Here is a 17,964-nt window from a genome sequence, read left to right as displayed (position 1 = left end):
AGTCTGTTCCCTGGAGCTCTTCCAGGTACCCACACGGCTGCTCTGCCAAACTGCCCTGTCTTGAGCCTGATATTTTCAAATCTGGTTCTTCCAATACTCCAGTCACCTCAGTGAAATGAAATCTTCAAAGACCAGATTGTCACCTGTGCTCAGGAATGCATTGCAGCTTTTCATCCTCAAAAGCAACACTCTTGCTCAATGAGAATATTTATATATGAGAATTCATATATATAAAAAATGTGGAACTCGGCTGATTTTTGTACTTGGAACCAAAACTTCACCAGTGCTTCAAAAATCCCCACATAAGCTCCACTTTATGGCAACCTTGAGAGCATTTGATGAGTACATTGTTGACGTTTTAGGAAGCAGGGTAGAGTTTTGTGATTGCCAGTTACAAGGTTACACTGCACCCCTAGGTCTGCCAGGGTATAACCTATAATTAAAAAAAAATAAGAACTAACCCAACAAAACCTCTCAACCATGGGGAAACCCTGTGGTGATGTATTTTGAGGTGGTCTGTGAGCTCTTTGGGTCATTGAAGTCAACGGCCGGCCTAAGAGTACATTTGAGGCATATAACCGCACTCCCCTGAAATCCGTGGTCTGTCAGGTCTGATCGCTTGCACCATCCACATAATTGCATAAATTGCTTTCACTTCCTGTTCACTATATACAACTCAAAACAATCAAAGAACAGAGTTTGGGCATCATTAGCCCATATAACCTATTCCTCAGCACAAACATGTCATTATATTAATTAACATATTAATGCTGATTACTTAGGGCTTATATCATATAAGGGTAATGAATTCTATAATGGTTTGGGTTGGAAGGAACTTTAAAGATCATCTTCTTCCAACCCTTGACATGGACAGGGGCACATTCACTAGACTAGGTTGTTCAGAGCCCCATCCAACCTAGTCTTGAACACTTCCAGGGATGAGGCATCCACAACTTCTCTTGGAAAGCTGTTCCAGAGCCTCACCACCCTCACAGTAAAGAATTTTTTCCAAATATCTATTCTAAAACTTCTCTCTTTTAGTTTGTAGCCATTCCCCATTTTCCTGTTACTACATTCTCCTGTAAATGATCTCTCTCAATCCTTCTTGTAGGCTCCCTTCAGGTACTAGAAGACCACTGAACTTTGCAAAAATAGATTGTATAGAAGTCAGTTTTATAAGTCTTCAGATAAGCAGGCAATGCATTGTAAACTTCACTGGTTTTCCTTTTACCTGTTCAAGACAGGACAATAGGCTTTAATTGCCCTGAATTTGAGTCCCAAATACAAAACTAACTTGTACCAATGAATTCTGTAAGAACCTAATCCAGTTCCTTCTAGTAAAAAGTTGCTACTAAACTTGCACCTTTATTAACAGAATAACAATATGCAGCAAAACAATAAAGTCTCTCTACATGCTAGAGGAACCTCTACAAAACCAACAACATGTTCTACCTGGAAGCCAAGTTCTATGTGACTTGAAAGAATCACTGCAAGGTGCCCCTGGCCAGAGATGGAGAGTCACCCTGTTCTTTTAAAAGTTTTCTATGTTTTTTAATGTTTATATATTTCTACTAGAGTTCTCACACACTATTCATGTAAGTAATGATTGTTTTACATTCTTCTTTGTGGGAGGAGAGAATTGATAGACTGTTAGTTTAACCAGTGTAGTTGGAGAGGTGGCAATTTCATCCTTCAATCCACTGTCACTTTTAGAATTCTATATATTGTGAAGTTAGAAATAAAACTCTTTTTTTTTTTCTAAAATAAGAAAAAGAGGAAGATTTATTTCTATATATTGTGAAGTTAGAAATAAAACTTTTTTTTTCCTAAAAGAAGAAAAAGAGGAAGTTTTATTTCTGGCTTTGCAATACTCTTTCTTTTCTGCCTCCTCTCTTTTACTTTTTCCATCTGTATGCCCCCCCCCAAGTACACATTAATTTTCATTGATTTTCATTGACAACTTATATTTTGTGAATATAAAATAAGGAGCATTTCTATGTTAGCCCCCAAAAGAGACAGACATCCTCCAATTAGAGAGCACAAGAAGGTTTCTGGAGAACAGAAGCCTTCTTAAATTATACTGTGAAACATCAATATAGTTCCAAGAATGGATCTCTTCTACCAAAGCTTCATGGAGCAGCAGCATGGACAAGCATGATTTATGAGTGGCATAACTTATCAGCACACCCTTTCCGTGTAGCCACACACAGGGGAATTAAATTGCCACTGTCTGCCTGACAAGTGCACAAACACCTTCTCACATCTCAAATCTGACAGCAGAGATGTTTGAAATAAAAAACATTTTAAATTCTCACTTGAAAAGAGCTGTTAGCAGTGTGGCTCAGACAAGAGAAGCTCAACAAGAGCAGTTCTGTCCTTGGCCAGGCACCCACCTGGGTAAAACTAAGAATTTGCACTAGGTCAGGAAAAGGGTGGGTTTTGTGGCTCACCTGGTGGAGCAGGCTCCACTGTTTGCTCAGGACACCCCGGCAAGTGGGAGGCAGAGAGCAGCTGTGGGATGGAGGACCTGGGAAGGGAAGTACTCAAGTAAGACATAAGAGATGTTGAAGGGAGGTAAAGGACAAATCCAAAAGGAGCCAGATTTTGGTATCATAACTCCTGTCTTCAGCCATGTCTTCTTCCAGTGAGCCAAGCAAGAGTCTGCAACAGAAGCTGTGATCCAGGGTCACCTGGATGTTTATCCAGCAGTGGCATTAGGGTCACCTGGATGTTTATCCAAAAGCTGTCAGATTTATCCTTACATAAGGGAACACTTGGCGCAACACAGGGTTACACTGTTGATCCTTCAGGAAAGCGTGGAGTGATACAACACCAGGTCATACAGGGAGGAGCTCACTGCTGCCACAAAACCTTTTCACAGTAACAGCAACAAGAAAATGTTCACTACCATTTATTTCTTCAAGGCAGCTACAGTTAACAGACACCTGTGACCCCCATCAGACACTGTCCAGGAATGTCACATATTCCACGTGCAGACAGAACACACCCCTGTGGCAGGGGGAACAGCAAGCTCCATGTTTTATGCTCTGCTCTTAAGAGGTGCTGTGAGTAATGACAGTAACGAGAGGCACATGATGGACCAGAAGCAGGTGGGTCCTGCAATCAGAGCACAAAACCTGGCTTTTTTTTTCCTGGTATGAAAATTCTTTGGATCTCTTGGAAATATTTTTGAAATATCTTGAAAAATTAAATAGTTGTTTCCATAAAAAGACTTCATGCTTTCATCTTAAGGAAGAAATCACAATTTTTTCACCCGATCATTCAGGAAGTACTTTATAAATAAATTCTTTTTCTCTCCCAAGGAGATGATAATGCATAAAAAACCAATCACATTATTTCAATGAAAAAAAAAACCTAAATAAAACTCTTTTAAAGTGTTTTGCAGAAATCACTGAATGAGCATTATGGTGATGTTTATTACTATATCTCATAACAACTACCTTAAAATCTTATTTCAGTGGTAATTTTAGCTTAGGAAAATACAGCTATCTCTTTCATTGTTTGGCGGTTTTTTTCCCCTAACACTGAGCAACTTTTTAATTTGTTCCCTCCTTAGCCTTTCCACTCTGCCAAGCAGCACCGACAATTAATTTTCCAAGTCCCCACTAGAGGGATCATCTCCGTAGGGCTCAGAGGCACGGAAGGCAAACCTCTTCATCAGCCTCCACATCCCTGCCAGTCAATCACGACACTGGAGCCCCCGTGTGCCTTTGTGCTGTTGAGGGGTGGTTATGGTTCATAAATAGCTCAGTTATCTGATGCCTATTTATTGCCTGGTTTATGAGAGGAAATTATTCGACTGAGTCCTTCAAGGTATTTTACATGTGCAATTAAAATTAACCTCAGAATAAAAGACTGGTACAAGCTGGCATTGGAACACAGTTAAATGAGGTGGGATAAAAATATGTATCTACAGCCCACTGAAATAAATGGAAGGCTTGAGTGAAAACTCACTGAACAGGCAGTAGCTCTTCATCTTGTAAAATTCCCAGTCTCCTTCAAGAAATGTAAAATGCAAAAATTAGTCTCAGAGTCCCACAATGGGATAAAGATTTTGCTGTCTGGAGATTAAAGTGCCCTTGAGGATCTTGCCCACCTCTGGGTGCAGGCAGCACTGTGCCCTTGGAGTTCACAGACCTGCTTGTACAAACCTCAGTGCCAGCAGCAGGCACAAAATCTTGGCAAGTCTCCTCTTGTTGAAGGTGTTTATTAAATTGCCAACCTAATAAACCCATGGGTGATTTCAGCTTTCATTTGGGAGAAAAGATGTTTCTAATACTCCTGGTGGGGCACAAAACCAACTGCAAAAGCTGAAGTAACCACATCACTGAATTATGGAATCATTCAGCTAGGAAAAGACCTTTAAGATCATCGAGTTCAGCTGTAACCCTCACACTGCCAGGTCCACCACTAAATCTTATCCCTAAGTGCCACATCTACATATCCTGGAGGTTAAGGGATCCTTTCCCCTTTCCTGTGACTATCCAGCCTTGCAGTGCTCACAACATACCCCAGCATGCAGTACCTCAAACTGCTAGCAAAGCATGTATGGTCTCAAAACAACAAAAAACTTTAAAAAATGAGATCAATGAAAGCAATGCAAGAACAAAAAGAAATTGAAGGCAGATAAAAACTCAACCCAAGAATAGGTTTTCTCTGCAAGCTGTGAAACACCAGGCACTCTAAAAGATCTACTAGTAACTTTACTATTGTTACTGATTTTTCAGGAGCTGTGCTCAGAACCTTTGCTGAAAAGCAACTCTAAAATGAGGTAAAAAGACCAGTTGTAAGAACAGGTATTGACTCTGGAGCAAATGATTTCTTGTTTGTCCATACAGGGAAAGGTTGATCCCATTCAGGACAATGGGAAATGACACAAACAGGAGGCAGGAATGGGTCAAATGGATGTTGACAGTATCCCAGAGGTGATCTCTGGCCGAGGAAGACAAAATGAGTCTGTGGACAAAGATAGCCCAGAGGCTGGTGCCTTCACTCATGGTGAGCACTGAATGGGCCTTGTTTGCAAAAAAACTGTTCGTGTCAAGGGCATACAAACATTTATAGCATCCAGAGATTAATAGAGTTCAGGGTATACAATCCATCTTTACATACACAGAGCAAATTCTTAAAGGGCTGTTAAGCACCTCATAAGTGAACTCAAATCATGAGGTGAACCCAACGACAAGCAGGAAAGGCTGATAGCAGAGCAGAAAACTCAGTGGCCCCAGATTGCTCCACTAACTGGGACAAATGGGCTCCAGGATCAGCGTCATGGGTCCAAATGGAAAAATGGAACTGCTGTGTAGGCAGAGGGTTTGACATGACATCTTGCTGTTTGGTAGAAAAGTGTCTCATTCTTCTTCTGTTTTATTGGTCTTTTTCAGCAAAAAACTTTTTTTTTTTTTTTTTTTTTTAAGAAAGGCCCTGCAGCATTGACTTCCAGTTGCATATCCCTACACCACATCTCCTGGCTACAGCAAAGTAATTTTCCATCCTTTCTCAGCATTTATCTCCTCAAGTAAGGAATGCTTTCTGCAAGGGAAATCACTTCCACTTCAGATTGGCCCTGATACTGTGCTAGATAAATTTAACAGAGAGAATGGTCCTGCAGTGGTCAAAAGAAGAACCTCCAGGGAAGATTCAGAAGCATTGGTATGTCCTGCAATCAGAAGATGCATGTAACTTTTGTCCAGGACGTTCTACTCCTTGCAGGGAAAAGAGGTCATATTTTATGACTGGCCAGTGATACTTCAATAACCTATAAAGAAAATCAGATATGTCCGTTGCAGAGGAGAAAGTACAATGGAAAATTCTTGTGTATTACAGTGATGATAGTTATTGGGTTCAAACTGTTAATTATCCTGGGTAAACTTCTCTAGTTTCCATGTCATTTCCTCTTACTAAAAATGTCTCAAATGTTATAATGTGGACACCTGTATCACAGGCATTGCTACCTTTGTGCCTGCATGCAACAATGATAACTAATCTGCTATTTTCTAGAGCAGAAAATAAACAAGGACTGTCATGCATATCAGGGAAGAAATGGCTAAAAATCAATTTCAACACACTGCAAGAAAATATATTTGAAGTACTCATAATTAAATGAACTAGGTTTGGGGTGGGGTTGTCTGGTTTATTTTCTAATTTATAATTGTGTTTGGCCTTTGGAACAGCCAAGTTTTGTCCCAGCTCGGAGGTAAGCAGCCCAAAAACAGAGGAATGTTCAGAAAAGAATTTCAAAAAAGTTTTTGGGGGAAGGGTTTCAGATGAAAGAAAATGAAATAGCCTTTAGCTAATATTTCTTATACCTCTTCCTTAAATAATTCACAGACTTTGAAATACTTTTTTTCTACTCTATCCTGCTTTCTAATACTTACACCTTTACTTTAGAGAGAGACAGGCACTGATCTCTCCTCTGTGGTGACCAGTGACAGGACCTGAAAGAAAGTTCTGAAGTTGTGTCAGAGGAGGTTTGGGTTGGATATCAAAAAAAGGTTCTTTACCCAAAGGGTGCTTGGGCATCGGAACAGGCTCCCCAGAAAAGTGGTTACAGCACCAAGCCTGACAGAACTCAAGAACTGTTTGGATATTAGCAGGGGCTTTTTTATGCAGGGCCAGAATTTGGAAGAGCCCTGTGGGTCCTTTCCTACCCAAGATATTCCATGGTTATATGACTTGAAATATTTTACCACTTTTACTGTGTAAAAGCTCTACCCTCCTTTGGAAGCTTGTTTTTCCAGTCTTCCCTGCACATGGATCTTAACTCCATCATCACTATGTCCCATTAATCTGCTGATAATTAGTGATCATTAAAATGCAGCAATCAAATAAAAAATAGCCTTCCTAGGACTATTTACAGCTCCCAGATTTTAATCACATCATACAGAAATGTATCTTGAATGTATCCACACTCACCAGAGTTTAGTGGTAAATGGGCAAATATCTGAAAAAACTCTTTTCTCTTCAGCAAAGAGGAAATGAGCTCTTTCAGGCAACTGTCTTTGAGACAGAGATCTAATTTAAGAAAGACTGATCACTTTATTATGATTTTCAGACCTGAAATTTGTTGTGTTCATCTCAGATACTTGCAGAACTAGCTTTCTTATAATAAGTACTATTTTAACACCACCTGTTTTCAGCATTGCCCACTAATAATCAGAATGGTTTATAAAATACATTATTAAGTAATCTTGTAGGCTTGTGCTTGCTAGGTACTGTTTATAATGCTGCAAAAAAACACCCTAAAGGACATTTTTTCTGCAGCAGAAATTTCACTAACTAGATTTAAAACATATTTTGGAGGAAAGAGAAGTGAAGATCAATACTGTTCAGAGATCTTCCCTGACATACTTCTTTAAGCCTTTCTTCATATTTCGCCTGAAGGATGACCCTCGCTGCTTTATTCATTATAATTTCCTTGTATGAGGAATACTGTGACACAAAGTACCAGCCAGCCTAAGACAGCCAGCACCATCCTCCTCCATGCTCTTTCATCTGCTTTTATCTAACAACATCTTGAAACATGTAGGTTTATTATTTTGGGATTGTTTGTACTGAGCACACATAAATGCTGCTGTTTCGGGAGGGGATCTTATCACACGTTAACCTGAACAAATTGAACAAATGCATCCCCTGCAATTTTGACTTAAACAAAAGGATGAGTCAGGAGTCCAGCAAGAGGTCACTCCCACATCCAAAAAACCCATAAAGCTACCTCCCAGTCCCTGAGACAGCAATGTGTGACTCCCTGTAGGGACCTAAATGAACTTGGATTGTCAACAGGCTGAATCCAAATGCTGCTAGCAAAGACCTGTGTAGCTGAAGTACTGCAGATGGCAATGTGACATAAGCGACAGTTTAGCCTGCAGCACCTCATAAAAGGAGATGAAAATGAAGCGCATGGAGGAAATACTCTGAGGCCATGCCTGCCCTGGCAAAGGGACAGCAGCTAGCACAGTTCCAGGTACCTCACAACCTGCTCCACGCTGCAGCTCCTTCTGGCAGTGCTGGAGGAACAGCAGTAGTACCAACAATGCAGCATTACCAGCATCACTCTGTGTGCAGTTTGTGTAGAAGAGAACCAAGGACCAGAAACGAGGAGAGAAAATGTTGGTTTTAAACAAGTGCAGGATGTTTTTGTTTACAAAACATTGGTGATTAAAAAATTGCAGATTTCCTGAAGCCACTCTCATAGAGTGATTTTCTGTAAAGCTTTCCTCCTAAGCTTTCTTCCAGCTTAGGAAGGCATGAATCAGTAGCAAAATGGAGCTTCCCTGGCAGCATGATTCACCTCACCTTTGACCACCGCTTTCTGTCTCTTCTATGAATCATTATTACAAATTATTGCTGACTCAAGAACAAACTCTTTGTTGATACCAAAAGTCCACGTGTCATCAAAAGCTTTAACTTTGACCATGATCCAGTGTCTAGTAAGCTCACTAGAATTTTAAATCTATTGCACTTCAGACTAGACTTGTTACTGAGAATTCAAGATACTATGACACAGAACCTACCTTGATTTATTCCAGCATGAACCAGGATAAATTCCACTTGCAATATCAACTTTAAGCCAGAGCAAGTGAAAGATTTAATTAAGTCAGTACTATTTATCAGGCTTGCATCTCCGGCTTATGTCAAGGCATAAAGAGCAACACTTAGAGCCAGGGTTTTACATAATGGCTCTGGAGATTATGCTGCTCTTGAAATCTAAAGGTGAAGTCTGATTCAGCCCTCTTTCTTCCCAGCATTTTGTATGAATTCCCACATGATGTCTCTATTTTACTGACATCTCACCTCCCCCTGGGGGATTTTGGGCATAGATGGTGGATGGGAACAAGAGATTGCAGTCACTCTCCATTCCTCAGAAATAAAAAAGTCTAAATAGGCCACTTTTAATGTTTCTCAAGCAAGCACTGAAGTGAACCCTGCTTAGTTACATCAGGCCCAGACAGATGCATGTGCACCAAAGGCTTCACTAAGATAACAGCCATTTGCTCATTTGGATTTTTCCTGTTGAACAAAAACTCAAGTGTGATTCAGTTTACATTAAGTTAGCTTATTCCATTCTGAGATTCGAGTGTCAGACTGCAGCTGTAGGGGAGGGCAGCCTATCAGGGTCAAACTTTTTAAGGATCATGCAAGACATGCCAGGGAATTACCACATAAATGTATGGTTCTCTCACTACTGAACACCTTCTGATCCCTGGGCAATGTAATAGAAGAGGTAAATGCTTTCAAAGCAGGCTAAGTAGCTAATTACTTGCTCACTAAGAAACCCACATAGTTTAAAATAAATGCTTAAGTTGTTCTGTGTACAGCTTACAGAAAGGAGATTTCTGGCTGCACTGCGTGATAAGCAGATAAGAAACAAAGGATGTACTTCAGGCAGATAATAAAATTCCTGATAGCACAGACCTCTGCTCCCATACAACTCCAGTTCAGCACAATTTCCATAAAAGTAAAGGTCATTACTTTTCATGTAGAACTTAATGAAATAGTTCTTGGAAAGCATTAATTGGATTATATTGTCAACCTAAGACCTACAAAAGGATATTGGGCCTTGACTGCCACAGGCCTGTGACCAAGGACCAAATAACATCCTTTCTGGATCCACAGGTGAAGCAAAATGCTTGAAATAGGCACCAGCACTGGGAGCCAGTCTGAACATTCCTTTTGGAGTGGTAGACTCATTAACTTCTTAACCTCTTTATTAAACCTAAGCTATTTATAGAACCAATGAAATCAATGAGTCTGCTGATTAAAATAGATCTACATGCATAAATCCTGATGTACTAACTCATAATAGGACTCAGCATCACTAAATCTGAAGTCAAGACAAAGCAATCAGGAAAAAACAGTAATACATGCTCCTGACACCCCTTCATCATAGTTAGCTTGGCTAACCACATCAAACACCACTGAAAAGCAAAATTCACATCAAAAATTCTAAAATTAACCAGAGTTGGAGAATTTGGTCTACTTATAAAGTCCTCAGGCTCAGAACCACCAACCCATTTTATGTTTCTAGTATATCTGGCAAAACAGGGATCTGACCTTCATTCTCAGGTACTCTCCTAATAAAGGAACAATTAGTAATATTTAGAGCAATAAACTTCAGTGTATTTATATATAGATTAACATTCTAAGCATTTACCCCTTAGTGTGTGATCAAACAAGACTTCAGAGAGTTGTTTTCAATGCCCAGCTGGGCAAACAAAATTCAGCCTTATTAACATAGTCTTATCACTGAAAACCCAAAGGAGAGGGGGGATCAAAAAGAAAATAATAGAGAGGACAGAGCCATTGGTTCAGCCAGGAAAAACAAACAGCTGTGATGGGTGCCACAGTGGAAGTTCATCAGGTTCAGTCCTACAGTGCCCATGATCTCAGTGAAGGTGGAATCATCAGTACTTCAAATCAGTTGAACTTCATTTTTAAATAACCACCATTCTTTCATATCAGCTGAACCTAATTTTTAATTAATTAGATTGAAAGGTTAAGTCCCAAGAATCTTTGCTCAAGATCTTTTTGATTTCTTTTCTTTAAATGTGTAACAGCAGTCAAATTAGTTAGAATCGTTTAATCATTCATACAAGAAAAGTTGCCTATCTCAGGAGTAGTGCCCTTGTAATCACTTTGTAAATAGAGTTGTATTAATCTGGGGTAGGATAACAGGTTCAAAGCTGTAAACCCTGGAAATTTTTTACCATATGAAAGATTATTATAGGCATTAACTCATAATATCTGCTTGTTATCATGACAGAGCCAATTCACCAGGGGTCAAGAGGTTTATGCTAAATCACATAGTGCTGAGTAAAGAGTATGTATAAACCTCTTTTGTCACTGAACCCAAAACACCCTCTTTTCTTCCCCAAACAATAAATCAAGAACAACAGACACATGCGAGTGCATTCTTCTGGACCTTGTGTTCACCTCAAGTGCTCTAAAATGCTCTCAGTGTCTTGAGAAAAATCATGCCTCAGAAGATGCTCTGGGTTTTTCTGAGCACTCCTGTTGGGGGCAGATGGACCAAAGTGGCAAAGGCAGGAATGGGCTGAGACAGGTCAGCCTCATGGCAGACCCACCTGATGGCAGTCTAGCCAGCCTGGTCTCAAATAAGACAAAAACTAGATTTTAAAAAGAGGTGGTTTGTCAGTGCTGTGGATGAGCAGGACCTCAAGGATGATCTTGAGGTTATCTGTGGTGTTTGCCAAAGGGAGAACACTCAGCAGCTGGAGGGAGCTTTGTCTTGGAGTCACTATGTGACCCTGAAGGAGGACTGTGGAAAACATTCAAGTCAAACACTTCCCATACCACTGATTTTACATAGTTTCCCACAAAATCTTTGAGGGTTCACAAGTATTTCCTTAAGCAGCAGTATTGCAGAGTATCTTTGTATTGACACTCTTCTCCAAATTGCTTAAAACAAGTCACTACAGCCTTTTCTTTTCATGTTAGTGGTGGTGGTAGTAGTGTTAAAAAACAATTCAACTTAGCCACAGTAACTAAGCTGAGTTTTCACATCTTCAAACTTTCTAACTTCTGGGCAGTTTTCAGTAAAAAATAGAAAATTGGCCAGCAATGTATATTCAATGTCCACATCTAGATATATAATTGAGCAGCAGTTCTGTAAAGGGCAAGTTAGTTTCCAAGCTCACTGCATTTTCAAGCCCCAAACCTGATCACTTCGAATGGTTCCATTTTAGATTTTTTGCAGGACCATGTTAAGGAGGTCTCCAAGCAGAAAACCAGCAAGTGCAAATTGGCCAGCAGCATGCTGGGTAGGGAGAGATTGGCAGCCCTGAACAGATGAGCAAGGAAGAAAGGAGATTAGGGGGCCCCTGGATGACAAGGGAGAAAGCATCTGAGAAGAGCAAGCAGAAGGAAAATAACCAAAGGGATTGGAGGGGCCAAAGTTTGGAGAGCCCAGATAGAGGCAGGGTGGAGCAGGGCCCAACATGCTTGTGGAGGGGTGATAAGAGCTGGTCAGATTGGGGCTGTTGGCAGCAAAAAACATATTGTAGTAGTAACTACCCACTGAACAAAGCAGTAGGAGGACTTTTCCAAGGGGACTGGCTCTATTTGTCCATCCATGCCCTCTTCTTTTCTCCCTGTGAATGTCTCACTTACTTTTAAGCAGCACCTTTGTGCTCCTCCCTACCCAGATCAAGCACAGCAGGGAAAATCTGTGAGCCCCAGGACAATGAAAGTCCACTTATTATGCCTCTGCCCTTGACACAGCTTCAGTACCTGGCAGAAAGATGCCTCATGCAGCTGGGATCCACATGGTAGTATTTAAAAATGGCACAGAAAATGTAACACACAAAGCCCTGATGCTGGGGTTTCTGCCAGGCAGACACACAAGGCAACTGTGAAATCCTGACATACTGAATTGGTCCAATTTCAAAATGATAAGCAGGAAGGAGACACCAGTGAGAAGATATCAGGGATACACAGTAAACCATATTTTATGGCACTGTGACTAAAGCAAGAACTTGCATTTGCTGAGACATGGTAATAAATATGGCCATATATAGTCAGTGTCATATGTATGTGTGCATGTACATGTGTGTGCATACAAAAATAAATACATGTATATATGTGAATGTGCCCTAAATATGAGACATTTCTCCTTTTCATCAGACCCACTGCTGCTGGCACTTGCTGTGGAAACAACCTCCAGCCTACAAAAGACTCCATACATCTCTTCCTTATGGATCCTTGTCCTGAAGCCACATTTGCCCGGAATGATTTTTGCTTTGTGTATGTCCCATGCAAAGAAGGTTCCCCTGACCCATGCAGGCATGGGGCTGGACAGAGATGCTGGATTCAAAGAAGGCACAGGCATGCTGCCGAACTCTTTGGCCAAGTGAACAACTGCTTTGAAAGAGCTCTGTGAGCCAGGCTCCTCTTTGTTCCCCTCAGCCTCCTATTGCTGCTGCCTCACATGATTATTCTTTGGCCAGGACACAAAGTGCTTGGGGAGACAGTGTTTATCTTTCAGAAGGAAACTTAACACAAGTGTGAGTTGGGGGTTGCAAATACAAAATAATTCGCAGAAGCCCTTGACATCTGCCAGAAATAATATATACATACATATACAGGAACCTGCAGGAGTACAGGGTAATTGCCTTGCTGCTCCATGGTCCCTGGAGATCCCTATTGTAGCCAGAAAAATAAATTTTCATCCCCTTAAGGTGACAGCTGAGTCACTGTGTAACCCCTCCTTGCTGTGCTGGCAGCCCAGTTCTCTGCCACGTGGAGAAGAGCAGAGCACAGGATTTTCAGCTGGTGAAAATAGCCAGAACTTCCTTCTAGCCAGCACACTTCCACTTGCTTCCATCAGCAGATAGCTTGCTCCTGTATTCCTGCACCAGAAGCCAAATCCCATCTTTTTTGGGCTGGCAAAGAAACACAAGGACATTGATGCTCAATATGCCAAAGGCAGGCTTTAGGAATAACATTCGTGTCAGCCCAACCACTAACTCAAAAAGATCAGTTTCCTCCTTGGAGGAGCAATACCCTGCCTTACAACAAGGAGGAAGCATAATCCATTTCATCATTTGTAGAATTTCATAGCTCTTAGGAGAACTATACCTTGGAATCTCTGCTTTTGCTTTTTTCTTTCTTTTCACACACACAGTGCCAGCACATTAGCATAAAAGTTGTGCCAATATTACTTTTTAGGGGTAGATGAACTTGCTGTCATTGTGAGTGTAAGGAGCTGGCTGGTTAAGATTAGATTTCATATTTCATATAATAAAGGGCAGAGGCAGAAGAGGAGCTACTGTAAACAAGTGAAAAAACTGTGTGGAGACAATGGGAATCAAGGGAAACTGTAAAAAAGCCTCAATGTATTTTCAAGCAAGCCACTTCCCTTCAAGAAAAAAGCATCAGGAGCAGGAGGCAGAAAGATGCCTACACCACTTCCCACTTCTAGATGACCTCAGAAACTATGCTGGAAAGCACAGGTGGCACTCAGAGAACTAGATTTGTGGGAACCACTGAGGGAGCTCTCCAGGCTCCCACTCTTCCCTCTCTGAAAGCCTCAACAAATCCTTCCCCCTCAACAGCTGATCCTTCCCCATCCCCATTTTGTCCTGGGGGATGCAGGACATCCCTTTGCCACAGCACAGGCACAGTGTGGAGCAGATGATCCACCACAGGTCTTCTCCCCCAGTGCTGGCGTGGCTGTGGGAGAGAAACTTCTTCCTCCTCAGTGAGGGCTGGAGAGCAGCTCTTCTGAGCACCATGTGAAGGCCTCAGGGACCTTTCTCTTCTCCTCTCATGAGTTATCAAGCTACACCCAGAAAATATAGGGCTCACTGAACACCCATTTACACTCCTAGAAATTGCACATGAGTAGAAGGGTGTTCCCCAGATGGCAATGTCACCAAAATCATTTGGGGGCAATTGTCTGAAGCGTGCACCAACCAGCACAAAGAGCTGCAGGTGCTGTGCTGCTCGTAGGTGTTTTGTCACAGCATAGACACTGCACACTGCTGGGCACTTAAAGACCAGCCATAAAAAAACACTTTCTGTGACCAATTTGTGCAAAGGAAACTGGGGTATGCAGAAAGGCTACCATCCCTACTTCATATGGGAACTCTAAAAAGAAACAGCTAAAGAGCAGAGCAAAGAGAATGCTGCTCTGCAGGATGTCATGGCATTCACTGTGCTGATTTCCCACTGCCTGTTGTACTTAATGGTTTACAGCTTGGGGGATCGGCTCATCCACATCATCTTGCTTTTTACAAGACCGATTTTTAAGGTGTTTATTTTAAAAAGAGTCACTTTCTACTACTTGAATTATGCAATCCTTCACTTGAAAAAATTTCTGTACTCTAGGCTGTGGACCTACTGTGTCACATCAATGACTTGTGTAATGTCATCACTGGGTTATTTCCCCACACATTCCCTGAAGTTCCTTACCATTGTTTTGTTCCCTCCTCCTCACCACAGGGTGGCCAGCAATGTATGGTTAAACAGACACAGAGCTTTATTAAACGAGGGTGAACACTGAAAAAAAAAAAAAAAAAAAAAAAAGAACGTACTAGAACTGGAAGGAGGTAAAGCAAAGGGCAGTGCCATATCAAACGTGCCACTTGCCTTGCACCTTTAATTTCAGGAGCCGTGCAAGTAGCTGGGGTGATAGCGTTATCTGCTGACTGCACTGCTGATCAGGGCAGCCTCTCCCCACCCAGCTTGCCCTGTGCACTGATGCAGAGGAAAGACAGGAAACCTTTCCACCCCAGAGCCCAAGAAACCACCAGCAGCCTCATCTCCTTTTCTACCTGCAGGTTCTGCTACCTTGCAAAACAGAGTGGAGGCTCAGGGACCAAGGCCCTCATCAATATTGCCAAATTAAACCAAAACTGGGAATGAACCATGATTGTCTGTATTAGTAAGGTGTTAAAGCATTTCAAAGCCTGTGCCCATTACTGCTCTCCCAGCCATTCCCAGGCACAGTCCAGAGTCAAGGACTTAACCTGAGCTGGCCCTCAGCAGGGAGCCACCCTGTTCCAGAGTATCTCCCTAGCATAGATACAAGTTTTTGTGTGCTGGCTGCTCTCTGTTCCTGGGAATGTCCCCAGGTATAATTGACTAATATACAAGTAGCTGATAACAATTCATGGTTGTTCAAATGTCTACTATCTCTGTTGACCAAGATACGTGCTTCTTTCATCAGACAGACAATGTCACTTCAGCAGAGACAAGTTCAACCACAAACCTCTAGTGGCTCTCTAGAGAGCTGATGGTAAGCATTGCAATTATGCTTTTCCGGCTGCCATTTTATAGAAAAATAACTCTCTGCCTGTAAAATATGACTAGGACGCAACAATAAATTCCACATTTGAATCAGAGGGCAAAGCTTGTGTCCTTGAAGTGATAGAGGCTTACTCATCCCTGATGAATACCTCATTAACTTCCATTGGCATTTCATTGCACATTTCCTAGTAATTTTTACTGAACCTCCACCTTATCCTAACTGTAAGATTCACTTACTGCCCCCCCAAATATATTCTGAGTTTGACAGAGAATTTTACTGACCCTTCATCCCCCATTTGTGATCACTGCTATTCCCTCATTCTTACTACAGAAGATTTCCACCAGATCAGAAAGCGCTTTCCCTCAGCAGATAAACATGCACCCATTTGTGGGGAATCCATAGCAGCCACCTAAAATGTCCATGCAGAAAGATGTGGGTTTAAAACCACACATTTGGAAAAACAACAAACTGTAATTGCAAATATATATTATAACTTGAATGCATAAACATTTTGCATAAATTAATATTGAATGTATAAGAAGCTGTACAGATTGTGGACTTTTTTTTAGAAGCTGTTTTTAAAAATCTACCACATCCAGCCCAAACTCATCCTATTTCTGTGGCTTCATGGAGAGTACAAAAGTACCAAAACAGTAGTAGCCTTCTAAGGTGGAAAAACACCTTCTGCTCCAAAAGGACTGAGATACAAAATAAGGGCCCCAATGCAGAGGATTCCTGGAATTTTAAGTGCCTTAAGTCAGTCTGTGCAGCAGGGAAACTGTTCCTACACAAGGTCCTATGCCTGGGTCATGGTAATCCCAGACACACCCACAGGAAATGATGCCTTAGGTTTTAGCTTTTGTATTTTTCAGATTCTGTGCAGCTTTATTGTGTAGTTCTGAGCTTCAAATTAAGGGATGGTAAGCTCTTTTCACAGGGTAGGTAGACAAAATAATTCCTTCTCTAGCTGGGGACCAGGGAAAACAGATCGAAATTCCAGGCCCAACAGCATAAACAATGGTGGACTGAAGAGAGAAAAACAAGATGGGACTTCATAACCTAAAGCTATAATTGGACAATTAACTCCAATATGCTAATGGACCAGAACTTATAAAAATAAGAGACCTCATGACTGGTTGTCCATTTTGTGACCATTTTGGGTTCATCTTGGGTGTAGCCCTGGCTGGGCTCTTGTACTGCCCAAAGTGTATCCATTGAGGCCTTTTAATAAATACCTACCTTATTCTTTAACTCCATTTAGCCTCTGTTCTAGGTCAGCCTTCTCAAGGCATCATTTCGAGCAGAGAAGTGGTTGAGAGCAGCCATGTAGAGAAAGACCTGGAGGTGATGGTGATTGAAGAATTCAACAAGAGCTGGCAATGTATGCTTGCAGCCCAGAAAGCAAAAGATATCCTGGGCTGCATCCAAAGCAGCATGGCCAGCAGGTCAAAGAGGTGATTCTCCCCCTCTGCTCTGGTGAGACCCCACTATTGTAAAAGTGGCCCCCAACGTCTGGGAAGAATGAGCTCTGACTCTAGTGATTTCAGAAAGCTAATTAATTACTTTATTATACTATATTATACTGTAACTTTATTACACTATATTACACTAACAAGAACTATCACTAACTAACTAACTAACTAGAAAACCCGTGACTCTCTCCTGAGACACACATGTGGATCCAATTGGTCAATGAATCCAAAACACCATCACCAGATTCCAATCAAACAATTACCTTGGATAAACAATCTCCATAACACATTCCACATGGGCACAAACAGCGAATGAGATATGAATTGTTTTCTCTTTTCTCTGCTTCTCTCACAGCTTCTCTCAGGAGAAATCCTGAGAAAGCTAAGTCTCTCTCTGTTCAGAGGGCATGTGAATACCACACCCCACCTGCAGTGCTGCATCCAGATCTGGGGACCCCAGCATAAGAAAGACATGGAGCTGTTGGGAAATTCTGAGGAGGCCACAAAGTTGATAGGAGGACTGGACCTCCTTGCCTAGGAAGACAGGCCGAGAATGTTTGGGCTGTTCAATCATGGAGAAGAGCAAGTTGTGGAGAGACCTCATAGCAGCCTTCCAGTATCTGAAGTGAGGCTAGAGGGAAGCTGGAGAGAGACTCTTCCTCAGGAACTGCAGTCATAGGACAAGGAATAGCGGGTACAAAT

General features: G+C 41.5%; 1 protein-coding gene and 1 long non-coding RNA gene across 3 annotated transcripts in view; one reads left to right on the top strand and one right to left on the bottom strand.

Annotated features, from left to right (window-relative positions):
* Window positions 1-17,964, top strand: part of LOC137471358 (acrosin-like) — a 183,231-nt gene that overhangs the window by 4,474 nt on the left and 160,793 nt on the right. The gene's annotated exons all lie outside the window — the stretch shown is intronic.
* LOC137471352 (uncharacterized) lies at window positions 1,891-17,721 on the bottom strand. Of its 2 annotated transcripts, XR_010997538.1 has the most exons (4): window positions 17,683-17,721; window positions 13,117-13,271; window positions 2,451-2,527; window positions 1,891-2,270 (listed from the first exon to the last, which is right to left on the bottom strand). It is a non-coding gene; the product is annotated as an uncharacterized lncRNA (long non-coding RNA). The 2 variants fall into 2 exon arrangements; XR_010997537.1 differs by lacking the exon at window positions 17,683-17,721 and having other exon boundaries at window positions 13,117-13,510.

This window comes from Anomalospiza imberbis, chromosome 3 (assembly GCF_031753505.1).
Source record: "Anomalospiza imberbis isolate Cuckoo-Finch-1a 21T00152 chromosome 3, ASM3175350v1, whole genome shotgun sequence".
Classification (NCBI taxonomy): domain Eukaryota; kingdom Metazoa; phylum Chordata; class Aves; order Passeriformes; family Viduidae; genus Anomalospiza; species Anomalospiza imberbis.
This window is presented reverse-complemented; position numbering and strand designations above follow the sequence as displayed.